Source organism: Chionomys nivalis, chromosome X (assembly GCF_950005125.1).
Source record: "Chionomys nivalis chromosome X, mChiNiv1.1, whole genome shotgun sequence".
NCBI lineage: Eukaryota > Metazoa > Chordata > Mammalia > Rodentia > Cricetidae > Chionomys > Chionomys nivalis.
Window position 1 is genome coordinate 123,482,616 of NC_080112.1, and position 14,150 is coordinate 123,496,765.

Below are 14,150 nucleotides of genomic sequence, written 5' to 3' on the forward strand. Positions count from 1 at the left end.
CTTTGCGGCTCCTTCTGACTTCTCAAATCCCACACTCTTCCCTTGGGACTCCTGCCTCCTGGTCCTCCTCTCAGTTTTCCCAGATATTCATAACATCTTAAATTTTTTTCTTATCTTTTCTCATTAGAAAGATTAATACTCTTTGCAAAAAATAAAACAAATGTGTCGTCCCGTAACTAACGGAAAATCACCATTAAGATTTTACTATCAGTTCACAAATTGTTGCTGTGGTAAATAATTTTAAAGATTATGCAGCCCCTCCACCCATGAACATACATACAAGAAATAAAAATCAAGTAAAATGTTTAACAAAGAATGGAATTATAAACTTTTGAGCACAGTGTCGTTTGTTTACTGAAATATCATGTTCGTACACAGGCCTAAAACTGCTTCCTACTGTTACCCAAGTTAGTCTCCTTTCCTACACAGCGGCTGCTGTTTAATCCCATTCAACTTTGCCCTCCTGGAATTTTTCACCCATCCACTGGAATTCCATGAGAGGGACTAACTAGTACATAACCCACAATCCCAGCCTCTGCAGACAAATGTGATATTTGGTTTGTGTTTTTAAAAATAAAGCTTGCTTGAAGATCAGAGTGCAGCACTAAGCCGTGAGAGACCAGAGAGTGGTGCACACCTTTAATCCCAGGATTCGGAGGGAGACAGAGGCACACTGATCTCTGTTAGTTCAAGGCCATCCTGAGCTACAAGACCTTGAATCTTTCTAACAGAGAAACAGAGCTCACACAAAGGAGGTCCCAGCACTTGACATCACGTGTCTTTAATCTCAGCACTAGGGAGGTGGAGAGAGAAGCCATATGGCTGGGTGGAGAGAGGAATATAAAGCAGGAGACAGGAGCTCAGTGTAGCCTGAGGTTTGGTGGAAGCACACGGAGTCTGGAGATGCAGTCTGAGGACAGAATCGCCCTTTCGATCTGAGCATTGGTAGAGGTAAGAACTCTAGTGACTGGCCGCTCTGCTTCTCTGATCCTTCAACTTTCACTTCTGACAGCTGACTCTGGGTTTTATTTATTAAAACCAATTAGAATTCATGCTACAGGCAAATGTTCACATATCAACACAGATGTTGTTTTAGGGCTGTTATTGCTGTGAAGGGACACCGTGACAGCGGCAACTCTTATAAAGGAAAATATTTAATTGGGGTGGTTCGCTTACAGTTGCAGAGGTTGGTCCTTTATCACCATGGTGGGAAGCATGGCAGCATGCAGGCAGATGTGGTGCTGCAGTAGTAACTGGGAGTCCAACATCTTGCAGGCCACAGGAAGTTGTCTGAGGCACTGGGCCGTATCCTGAGCATAGGAAACCTCAAAGTCTGTTCCCATAGTGACACACTTCTTCCAACAAGACCGTACTGATTTGAACAAAGCCACACCTTCTAATAGTGCCACCCCCTATGAGATTATGAGGGCCAACTACATTCAAACTACCACAGTACCCTTAAACATGGACGTACTTAACACAATCTGAACTAATTTAATTTTTGTTGCAGGGTATGGTGGAACTTTATGCCCGGGTCCTCCCTACTCAATATTCATTAATTTGTTAATTCATCACACTTGTAGCCAGTGAGTTGTTAGGAAGAAAGACAATTAAATCAACATTTCCAGAACAACCTGGAAAGTACTATGATGGGGATATGGCCAGAGAGTTCTAGAGAGTTTATTTGAGAAGGCTGTTGGACTGCAAGTGAGGAGAGTCATACGGGTTAGTAGGTAGAGGTAGACAAAAATTAGCCTTGTAATAAGGTTTTGATCTTTCCCCTGGATACTATAGGAAGTTGCGAAAGATATCTTTTCAAACGTCAGGGAATACCTTACATTAAGTATAGTTTGGTGACCAGTATAGGTACTGGTTCGGGTTCAACATTTGGTGGTGTTGTTTGAGAAGAAATTACTTACCTTCTCTGAGCTTCCATTTCTACAAGTGTAAAGGTCAGATAGTATCCCCCTTCCCTAAATATCTGGCATGTGGTAGGTGCTTAACTCGCGGTAATGATGGTCAGGTTTGAACATCAGAAAACTAAAGACATACTTTCTACATTTTTATAATTCAGGGCATGAGGAGCTGACTCAATGGGTAACAGCACTTACTGCACAAGCCGGAGGTCCTGAATTCAAATCCCCAGCACCCATTTGAAAAGCCGGGTGTAAGTGTGTGTGCATCTGTATCTATCCATGCACTAGTACTGCTTGGGAAAGGGACAGAAAGATACTGGGACTTGCTGGCCACCAGCCTATTTCATGGTCAGTGAGAGACCCTGTTTCTGGACAATAAGGCAAAAGGTGTTAGAGCAGGACACCATTGTCTTCCTGTGGCCTTCTCTTACACACATGAGTGTATGAACCTTCACACACATGTGCACACACCACACACATATACAAAACACACATCCTCAAGACTTAATTATTACGATGTATTTGCCACTGCAGGATACTTCAATTATAAAGGTCGGATTGGATGTGGCAGCAAGTAGCATGATTTAATGAAATGATGAAAATCATTTATTGATTACAGATTAGATACTAGGCATTCAGCAAAGTTATTGATACACATTTCATTTAATTCTTCCAATTGCCTTAAGAGTTATTTTTGTGGAATAGTATTTTAAGATGTGTTGCATTTCTTTATGCTGTGAAAAATTTGTTTAATGATGCAAAGATGTATTACATTACATTGCGTTTGTTTAACTCTGTGAAGCTGTGTTACTTTGCCTGTGTAAAACACCTGATTGGTCACATAAAGAGCTGAATGGCCAATAGCTGGGCAGGAGAGGGATAAGTGGTGCTGCCAGGCAGAGAGAATAAATAGAAGAGAGAAGAGGGGGAGTGGAAAAAGAGAAGAAGAGAGGATACCAGGGGCCGGACATCCAACCACCAAGCCAACTATTTGAGTAAAAAGTACAAAAAGGAAAAAGAAAAAGGAAAAAGAAATTTAAAAAAAAGAATATAGAGTAGAGAAAGGTAAAAGCCCAGAAGCAAAAGGTAGATGGGATAATTTAAGAAAAACTGGCTAGAAACAAGTCAAGCTAAGGCCGTGCATTCTTTTTTTGTTTGTTTGTTTGGTTTTATTTTTTTGAGACAGGGTTTCTCTGTGTAACAACTCAGAGATCTGCCTGCCTCTGCCTCCTGAGTTCTGGGATTAAAGGCATGTACCACCACTGCCTGACAAAGGCCATACATTCTTAAGTAAGAATAAGTCTCTGTGTATTTATTTGAGAGCTGGGTGGCAGGCCCCCAAAGACCAAAGAATGAAAAAAAAAAAACCTACAAGTTATACATTCCCATTACTCTCAGTTTTAAGAACCAAAGAGTGAACGCTCAGGGAAGTTTACGGGTGGAAGTTGAATTACAACTCAGTTCAGTCTGCACCTGGAGCCTCCCCCGTGTTCATTCACCACCTCCCTCCCAACCAGCCAGTTCTGTTTCAATGGAGCGCAGGTCCGAAGTGCTAGTCCACAGTGTGAAACAATTTGTGTTTTATTAGCCCCATCCTCTGACGTTGAACAAGGCCAGTTATTTGGAACAATTTCATATCCCTCGGGGAACTTGCTACTATGCCTGTCACAGGACCCTTGACCTTGGGTCTGTGTCACCTTGTGCTGAGATGCTGGGGTGGTCATAATTACCTTTCAAAGTTCCCTGGAGCCTTTCTAGCAAACTGTCTCCTCCTCTAGCTGCTGGGACAGTGTTTGACTGCATGGGTAGAGGCAGGGCATGCTTCATTATTTTCAATATGGTTATTACAAATGGCAGTTAGGTTTATTGTGTCTATAGTTTTGTGGAACATTTCGATCCTTCCAACAACACCACAAGGTAAGTAATATCATTATCTTGAGTTTAGAGATAAAGAAACAGTACCCGAGTTAAGGTAGAAGAAAAGACAGGCACATTCGTTCCGTGTAAACCTCAGAGTATTAATTTCTCTTTGCCTCTATGCCTATAACATTACCAACCACAAATCTAATCCTCTTGAATGTCCCTACTGACTACGTGATTTAATTACTACAAATCCTTCAAACACTATTTCAAAAATGCATACACAGATCAAGCCTCATCCTCCAGAGGTGGTTCTGCCCCTTCCCCATCTACACATTCCTTCTTCCTTGTAAATATGTATTATAGTAATTACATGTCAGGCTAAAGTTTTGTTGTTTAGCATGGACTCTTACTATAAATCTGAGGGTTCTTCAATGGCTGAGAAGTATGGTTATGGAAATATTGTAGCCTCCAGTGCCAGGCAACATTACTTCCAAGGAGACTTGAATATTTTCTGCTTTAAAACGTGCAGGGTGTAACTGTAATTTAGGTCTCCACGGACTGTGAAGAATATCTGTAGCAGGTAAGCAAATTAAGAGTAGAGATGACCTGAAATTGGAATTTCTGGATCTTCAAAAAGATGGACATCTAATTGCTTCTTCTGACTGGTATTTAGTGTAGGGGCTGATGTTAGAAAACTGACATAAAGGTATGGTAGTGTGATAGTATGATCGCTATTTTAAAATGGTGTGTGTGTGTGTGTTGTGTGCTTTGTGAGTGTAGGTGCGCACATACCACAGCACTTATGTGGAGGACAGCATCCAAGAATTGCTTCTCTCTACATCTTGATTTCAGTGTAAGGCCTCTCTTTCTGTTGGTGCTATGCCATGTACTCCAGGTTAGCTGGCCAATGAGCTATTGACTGATTGTCCTGTCTGCACCTCCCATTGTGATGTAAGAGTTCTGGGAATACAGATGTCACCACCACATTAGGCGACGGCCTTCCCATCATTAGGCTTGCCAGGCAAGTAAGTGCCTTTATCCCCTCAGCAATCGAACAATCCCCAGCTAGGATTGTTCAATGAAATATGATGTGGGAAGTCCTTCTGAATATGTGTTGCTTTTATTGGTTAATGAATGAAGAAGCTTCTTTGGCCTGTGATAGAGCAGAATAGAGCTAGGTGGGAAAACTAACCTGAATGCTGGAAGAAAGTAGGTGGAATTAGTGGGACCCCATGTAGCCACTGCTGGAGATAGACGCACCAGAACCTTGCCGGCAAACCACGAGCCTTATGGTAAAATATAAAATAGAAATGGGTTAATTTAAGATGTAAGAGTTAGCCAATGAGAAGCTAAAGCTAATAGGCCAAGATGTGATTTAATTAATACAGTTTCTGTGTGGTTACTTTGGGAGTCTGGGCAGCCGAGAATGAATGAGCAGCCTCTGTCTACAAAAATAGATCTTTTTTTTAGTTTCAAATTAATGATAACTTTAAAATCCAGATACTGCCCCCACCCTTTGTGTGGGACAGTTAGCAAAATATGCAGAATTCTGGCACTAGGTGTCAGCAGAAGATTAAATTAAAATATCCACTTTAGTTTTTTTCTAATTTTTCTACATTTTTTCATAGCTCTTAGAAAAATAAGTATAATAGATTTTCTGGATTTCATAACAAAGACACAGCATATTTCCTTGTGGCTGTCACACTATTGATGTGGAGAAGGTTGAATTGCTGGTGTTCAGAGTAGAGACCTTAGGGAGACCGCCATGGCTTAAGGAATTTTGGATTACATTGGCCTCAGATATGAAGAGTCTGGAACCTAAACATCTAATTATCTTGTACACAGTAACATAATGTTCACACTGACCATAGTGCTTGTGTGGGTCAACTACTTCAGTTTCTTCCCATGTGGACAATATGAACAAAAGGAAGAGGACCAAACGCTCTGAGAGTCATGTGTTTGCTGATTCAAGGATGCCTCAGACTTGCTATAAGCAGAACATACTGAAAATCTGAACTGTTCACAAGTCAGACCTTTATCAGTGCCAACATGCCACAAATCGAAAATTCCACGCGTGGCCTCCTGCTAGAGTTGTGGTCAAAATGCAGGTACGCTAAAACTGTAGCCCATTCCCTTCCGGCTCCGCATAGAAGGTGGATATGAAACAAATGAATTTCCTACGGCTCCCAGATGTCATTATGTCGGTATAAATATCCCAAGATCCAGAAGCAGTCAGAAGTCTGAAATCCTTCAGGCTCTAAGTATTTCAGATAAGGGATCCTCAATCTATATCCATACATTTAGCCTTTTCTTTTTCTGTCCAGCCTGCACCTCCCTATTATCATGCTCCCTCCCATGTATTGAACATAGAACTTAGGATACCACCTTCAAGTCTGCCTTCATCATCAGTCCCCATAATCAAAAACAACTGAAGTCCCACCAATCCTCTCTTTACTATTTCTTAATTCTGTCCCATTGCATGTGTGATGTAATATATGTATATATAATGTTCAGGAACACTTCCGTGACATCTTAAACTTTACAATAGTCTCCTAAAAGGTTTGGATGTGCCCAATCTTTTCTTTATTCTTTCATGAAGAAAGGCTATTCTGTTGATAACTTATTTCTTTATGTTGACTTCAGCTACACTTTGCTAAAATTAAATGCATCCATGTATGTACATGTGTGTGGAAGCCAGAGGCTGATGTCCGGGGTCTTCCTCAGTTGCTCTCCGTCTTACGTTTTGAGACAGAGTGTCTCACTAAGCCTGAAGTGTAGTGCTAGTTCATTTGTGTTTTAATAAATAAAGCTTGCCTGAAGATCAGAGAGTAAAACAGCCACACTGATCAGCCTTACAGACCAGGCAGTGGTGGTACACACTTTTAATCCCAGTGGCCACACTACTTTGCCATAGAAACAAGGTGGTAGTGGTGAACACCTTTAATTCCAGAACTAGAGAGGATTATAAGATGGGAGGAGACAGCTCTCATCCTCAGTCTCATTCTGAGATTCCTGGAGGCAGGATCACCATTTCGGACTGTGGTAGAGGTGAGAGCCAGTGGCTGGCTGTTTTGCTTTACTGACCTTTAAGTTGAGACCCAATATCTGTCTCTGGGTTTTTCTTAATCATGCTATACTGCAGCTGTTCACTTGGTTAGACTGACCAGCCAGGGAACTCCAGGTATCCACGTGTCTCAGCCCTACCATCCCAGTGCTTGGCTGACTAATGTGATTTCTGTGCTCAGCTTTTACGCAGATCTGAACTCAAGTTCCTACGATTGTGTGTCAGGCATTTTAATACTCATTAAGCCATTTCCTCAAGATCATCAGATCTGTTTTCTAAAATTCTGACCTTGCCTACTTTCCAAACAAACTTCCTGCTTTTACAGTATTATACTCTGTTAGGAGTGAACTCATTAGGATTTCAATAAATCTGTACTTAGTCTCATGTCTTTACATACAATTATATGTATTATAGTCTACTGCACTGACATCACTAGGTGTATTGCTCCCATCAACATTACATTCAAACTTACTCTAGTACTCCTTGTGTGTGTTCAAGCATCTGAGATTTAGCATGTCCCATGTTGACCGTTGATAAACTACCTATCCTCAGAATATACCTCTGTCAATGAAAACTGGAATTTCAGTTGCTTAGTTCAATCTTTTACAGGTGGACTTCAGTCTTCTAGCTATAAAGTGTTGTGCTATTAAATTTATCTTGAGATGCTGAAAGTCTTACGTGTGTGTGTGTGTGTGTGTGTGTGTGTGTGTGTGTATGAGATGTCTTCCTGGCTTTTATGTGGTTTCTGAGAGTATAAACTTCTGTCCTCATGCTTTCGAGACAAGAACTTTTAAAAATGATTTGTTTTTATTTTATATATATGAGTGTTTTGCTTGCATATGTGTATGCACATGCACCATGTACATGCAATGCCTACCATGGCCAGAAGAGGGCGCTGTATTCCCTCAAATTGGAGTTACAGATTAATGGGAACTGCTTTGTGGATGCTGGGAATCAACCTTTTACTGCTTATGGTTTAGGCATAATATCTTAACTGTTTTGCCAGTTTTGAGGTCATTAAGACACCTTACATTTTCATCTGGGAAATTTTTAAATTAGCCTTACATCTTTAATCCATTTTGATGTTGTTATTTTATGGTTTGAGTCATGGTCTGGTTTCAACATTTTGCATATGGATAGCTAAGTAGTTGTTACAGCACCATTTGTTGAAGGGGGATTTTTTTTTCCTGTTGAGTGATGTTACCAGCCTTGTCAACAATCAATTAATCATTGGCATCTAGTTTATTTCTGAGCTTTTAGTCTGTTTTGTTGCTCTGTATGTCTACTGGTTTTGCCCTCAAAATTAATGCAAGATTAAAATTTCAAATGCAAATTTAATAAATATTCATAATAAAAGTTATACTTTTAAGGGTGCTATTAAAATTGTTCAAATACCAAGAAAGTCAAAATATAATTTTTAAAAAATCCCCACAGTAAAAATTCAAGTTTAATCTTGCAGAATATTTAGAGCCTAGTTTCAGTTTCATTGAGGAGAATAAAGAGTTCAATAGCAATTTATTTACCATAGCAGATATTCACATAGTAGTTAAATGGAAACAGAAAGAGTGACCATACAAACCGATATAAATTTATTCATTCTTTGGCAATGTTATGCATGTACATAATGTATTTTTAACCTTATGTACCCCATTCTGTTCCCACATCCTCTTCCGCTTTCACTGAACACCTTTGCAACAAAGAACCAGTGATTCTATAATGTGAAATACATCAAGATTTTAAGAAGGCAATAATGACTATTTTTAATTAATATATTATTGAGACTAAAACAATGATAAAAATACACACTATGCATATTGTGTCATTATAACCCTGATTACAAAGAACAAGGAAAAACTAAGAATATTAAATATGAACAATTAAGCATATTAGCATATTAAGATAAATGGCAATGTTTAAGACATTCAAACAAGGTTAATTTGTTTCAAATCTACCATTATTCTTCAGAATACATAACAGGTAAAATCCCTTTGTTATAATTTAATGAATATTCATTATTTACCACTACAACAATTTACTATAAATAATCCCACACAATTTAAAATTGATGGAATATTTTCTTGACTATTAAAGATTTTATTAAGCTTTAGAATTAGGAAATATTAATCTTCAACATTCATTTTTCTCAATTTGATGTGACAATTTTATTTATTTTATCAGTTCTTTAAGAGTTTTGGGTTTTGTCCAATGTGTATCGATCACACTCGCCCCTTCTCTCTCTACTCTTCCCACATCCACCATCCTTCCTTATCCACTAAACTTTGTGGCCTTCTTTTTAAACCCTTCAAGACCAGTTTATGATGCCTAGCAACTTTTGGATGTGTGGCTTTTCACTGGCACATGGTGGGCTGATCAGGAGTGACACTCTTAGAGAAAACTATCTCTCTCCCAGCAATGAACAGTTGACAGTCTTCCATGACTAGTGTGGAACTGTATGCCCTATCCCCTCTTCATGATGGCCTTTGCACTGACGTGGGCTTGCGTAGGTTTTGTGCATGTTGTCAGGACTGCTGTCTGTTTCCTTGTAGTCATGCATTGCCTTTGGCTCTTAGACTCTTTCTGCCCCCTCTTTTGCAAACATTCATAACTCTTGGGGGCGGGTGCATAATATATATGTTCCCTTTATCCAGAGGATATGACGACTTATCTTTAAAAAAGCTTCATCTCAGTTTTCTGTATGCTATCTTTACAGGTGATATGTGGATATTTTCTTAAAAGTCACCATCTAACAAAAATATCCATGTACTTGAAACATAACAAAGATGTTTGACTTCACTCCTTAGTGAGAAAAATATGGATTGAAACCACACTGAGGTGCTAGAAGCATCATAATACCTGACCTCAAATTATACTCTAGAGCCATAGTAACAAAATCAGATACACCTATCAATGGACTAGAACAAAAGACTTTCAATAGACACAATATTTTTTAAAGAAAAATGCCAAAAACATACACTGGAGAAAAGATAACTTCTTTCACAAATGATGTGAAGAGAACTGGAATCTACAGGTAAATGAAAAAAAGCTAGATCCGTAGCTCTCCATTCTGCAGAAAAAAAAATCGACCCAAAATCATTCAATGATATTAAGGTAAGATTTGTAACTTTGAAACCACTAGAGAAAACAAAGGTAAAAATTCTAGATGTACAAATAAGCAAGGACTTTCTGAACAGGACTGTATCGTCACAAGAAATGATACCAATAATTAGCAATGGAATTCCATAAAAATCAAAACTTCCCCACAGTAAACTAAATAAATCAGCAGAATAAAGAGACAGTTTACAGAATGAGAAAAATCATTGCAATTATATGCTAAACATGGAATAATGTTTATAGTATACAAAGAGCTACAAAATTTTGAGTACAAACCAAAATCAACCAAACAATAAATGGGGTAACAAACTGATAGACAGTTCTCAAAAAATTAAAATATTCAATAAAGATATGAAAAAGTAGCCAACATCTTTAGCCATCAGGTAAAAGCAAATTTAAATTCCTTTGAAATTCCATTTCATCACAATCAGAGTGTCTATCATTAAAAGAAACAACACACGAAGGCCAAATGCTACCAAAGATCCAAGAAAGAAGAAAGCTTTACTTCCTAGCAGTAGGAATGTAAACTGGCAGAGCTACTATGCAAATCAGGATGGAGGTTCCTTAAAAAACCCCAGGAAATACCACCACCACATGAGTCTCCTGGGGATATACCTGGAGTATTCTAAGTGTGCACCCCACAGACGTACTTGCATACTTGCATCTATGTTTATTACTACACTATTCACAAAAGCCGGGAAACAGAAGCAGCCTAGTTGTCCATCAACAGATGAATGGATAAAGAAAATGTTGTACATGTGCACATGAGTTATATTCAGCCATAGAGAAAATGATCATGACATTTACATTACAGGAAAATGGGTGGCACTAGAAATGATGTTAAGTGAAATAAGCCATTTTCAAAAATATAAATGCCAGGTTGTCTCTCATATGCAAAAATATAGATTTTACTTTATCTAGTACATATGTGTTTAATGTGGAGCTATTCATGTGCACAAAGGTCATCACAGTCGTGTAAACAGAAATCGAGAGGAAGAAGAGATCTTAGCTGAGGAGAAGGCGAAGTACAGGGTAATGGAAACTCTCAGAAGGTGAGACTGTTTGTCTAGAGGACTTGGATGAGACAGCAGGGGCGTGGGGGTGGGTGGGGCACATTGGGGGAGGGCAATGAATAAGAACAAAGTACAGGGCCGCTAGAGATGGCTCGGTGTATAAAATTCTTGGAACATAAGTGTGAAGACCAGAGTTCAGATCCCCAGAAGTCATAAAAGTTAAACAGGCTTAGCAACTGTCTATTCCACCCCAAATGTGCATGCACACACGCACACACATACACACACTCAAGCAGAAGCAAGGAATCTGTAGGGCAAACCAGTTAGCTATAGTAGTTGGGAATGGGCAGCTCTCAGTTCAAGGAGAGCCCGTCTCAATAAACAATAAGGGTCAACCTCTGGCCTTCACACACACACACACACACACACACCAACATGTGCATACACACATGTTGCACACCACACACATACATAAAAAGCTAACATGGAAAAAATATAAAGATATAGGTATGAAAATGTCATATTGAAAATCATTATTTTGAATGCTAACTTAAAGTGTTAATAAAATAACATTCAAAACAGCATATTGATTTGGTAACTGGCTTTCAAGGACAAAGGCACAAGTATAGTCTCTGAACTAACAGGCAGATCGTTCATCAGCTACCTCCTCCATGGTTTGGCACGCGCGTAGATGTACTCAGTTGGATTGGTTTTACATCAAGAGTTCACTAGGTGTTTATTAACAGCCAGACATCATGTAAAGACAAGTCAAATGAATAAGTGGTCTGGCTGGCCCATAAATTTTGAATTAAAGCTGAATTGTGATCATTAAGAAATGAGATAGTTTTTCTTGAGGGCTCTGTAATTGGCTCTGAAAGCAAGTCCTATTCCTGGCGATGTTTTTAAGTATCAACATCTAAGTACACTGCCTCTCATGGGAGAACTTTGGAAAGGTAACAGTACTTATCAGGTGTACCTGTGACTTCCAGGCTTGTTTAATTTGAAATATAGGACAATTATGACTTACAAGCTATGCATGTTGGCACACACTCATAACACCAGCACTTGGAAGGCTGAGGCAGGAGATTCACAAGTTTTAGGAGAGCCTATAAACATCGAGTCCAGGCCTACTTCAGCTACATCAAGAGGGCATAAGTGTTTTGTTTTTTTGTTTTCTGTGTGTGGTTGTTTCAGGGCAGGGTTTCTCTGTGTAGCCCTGGTTGTCTTGAAACTCGCTCGGTAGACCAGGCTGGTCTCAAATTTACAGATCTGCCTACCTCTGTCTCCCAAGTGCTTGAATGAAAGGCATGTGCAACCCCTACTTAGCATTTTTGTTATTTTGACTTTTTAAAACTTTTTTTCCAGAGTTGAGGACAGAACTCAGGGCCTTGCACTTTCTTTCTTTCTTTTTTTTTCTTCATGAATTTTTTTTATTGTTTATTTATTTATTAAAGATTTCTGCCTTCTCCCCGCCACCACCTCCCATTTCCCTCCCCCTCCCCCATCAAGCCCCCCTCCCTCATCATCCCTAAGAGTAATCTGGGTTCCCTGCCCTGTGGGAAGTCCAAGGACCACCCTCCTCCATCCAGGTCTAGTAAGGTGAGCATCCAAACTGCCTAGGCTCCCACAAAGCCAGTACGTGCAGTAGGATCAAAAACCCATTGCCATTGTTCTTGAGTTCTCAGTAGTCCTCATTGTCCATTATGTTCAGCAAGTCTGGCTTTATCCCATGCTTTTTCAGACCCAGGCCAGCTGGCCTTGGTGAGTTCCTGATAGAACATCCCCATTGTCTCAGTGTGTGGGTGCATCCCTCACGGTCCTAAGTTCCTTGCTCGTGCTCTGTCTCCTGCTCATGATTTGGACCTTGAGATTTCAGTCCGGTGCTCCAATGTGGGTCTTTGTCTCTGTCTCCTTTCATCGCCTGAATGTTTTTCTTTGGGTTCACCTTCTTATTTAGCTTCTCTAGGACCACGCATAATAGGCTCAACATCCCCTATTCATGGCTAGAAACCAAATATGAGTGAGTACTTCCCGTGTTCCTCTTTTTGGGTCTGGCTCACCTCACTCAGGATAGTGTTTTCTATTTCCGTCCATTTGCCTGCAAAATTCAGGAAGTCATTGTTTTTTACTGCTGAGTAGTACTCTAATATGTATATATTCCATACTTTCTTCATCCATTCTTTCATTAAAGGGCATCTAGGTTGTTTCCAGGTTCTGGCTACTACAAACAATGTTGCTATGAACACAGTTGAGCATATACTTTTGTTGTATGATAGGGCATTTCTTGGGTATATTCCCAAGAATGGTATTTCTGGGTCCAGGGGTAGGGGGATCCCGAAATTCCTGAGAACTCAGGGCCTTGCACTTTCTAGGCAAGTGCTCTACCACTGAGCTAAATTCCCAACCCCAGCTAAACAGTGAGACCCCCAAATAGTTACATGTTAAACCCTAATTATTACCCATATTATTATTATTATCCTCATTGTTATAGTTTGGGAATAGGAAACATCTTTTACTTCAGTAGAACAGTATTTGGAAGCAATATGCAATGTCCCTTCCTTTCAGGAGTCTACACACTGTACAAGATTAACACCCAGAGCCATCTCCGCGAAGAAGACATCATGTATTCCATTTAATGGCTGTTGAAATCAAGATCCAGGGAAAGCAAATGCTGTATCAAAAATATCAGAATCTTCCTCCATGTTTGCAAAAATCTTCTAAAGTGGACTTGCTTGTGGTGCATGGGAACAGTTCTTGCTCAGCAGTCAACAATGCAGTATTGGTACAATAGAGTCGGGCCCTTTTCAGTGTTAGAATACCACTTTAGCTGAAGAGAGCCCAGCATCCCTGTCATAGGAGCCTGCACCAGAATAATGTGATAAAAAATGATTTTATTTATTGACAAATAAATGAAGCATATAACTTCCTTTGTCGGTTGTCTACGGAAGGGCTTCCCTATGCTGTTGCACAGTTGATATGCTTTATTAAGTATCACATCTTTTTGCCCACACTACATATTCATCTTGACTACTAATAAATGTTCTTTGTTCTTTTAAGTCTGGACTACTTAGTCTCCAGGCTTCCAAAAAAAAAAAAAATCACAGCCAAGAAAATGGTAACTAACTAACCCCGGGTAATGTATTTAATCACTCTGAGCATGTTTTCTTTCTTGCATCTCGGAAT

General features: G+C 39.5%; 1 pseudogene; it reads left to right on the forward strand.

The window, feature by feature from the left end:
* LOC130868632 (ATP synthase subunit gamma, mitochondrial-like) overlaps positions 1–14,150 on the forward strand; it is a 28,329-nt pseudogene that overhangs the window by 5,685 nt on the left and 8,494 nt on the right.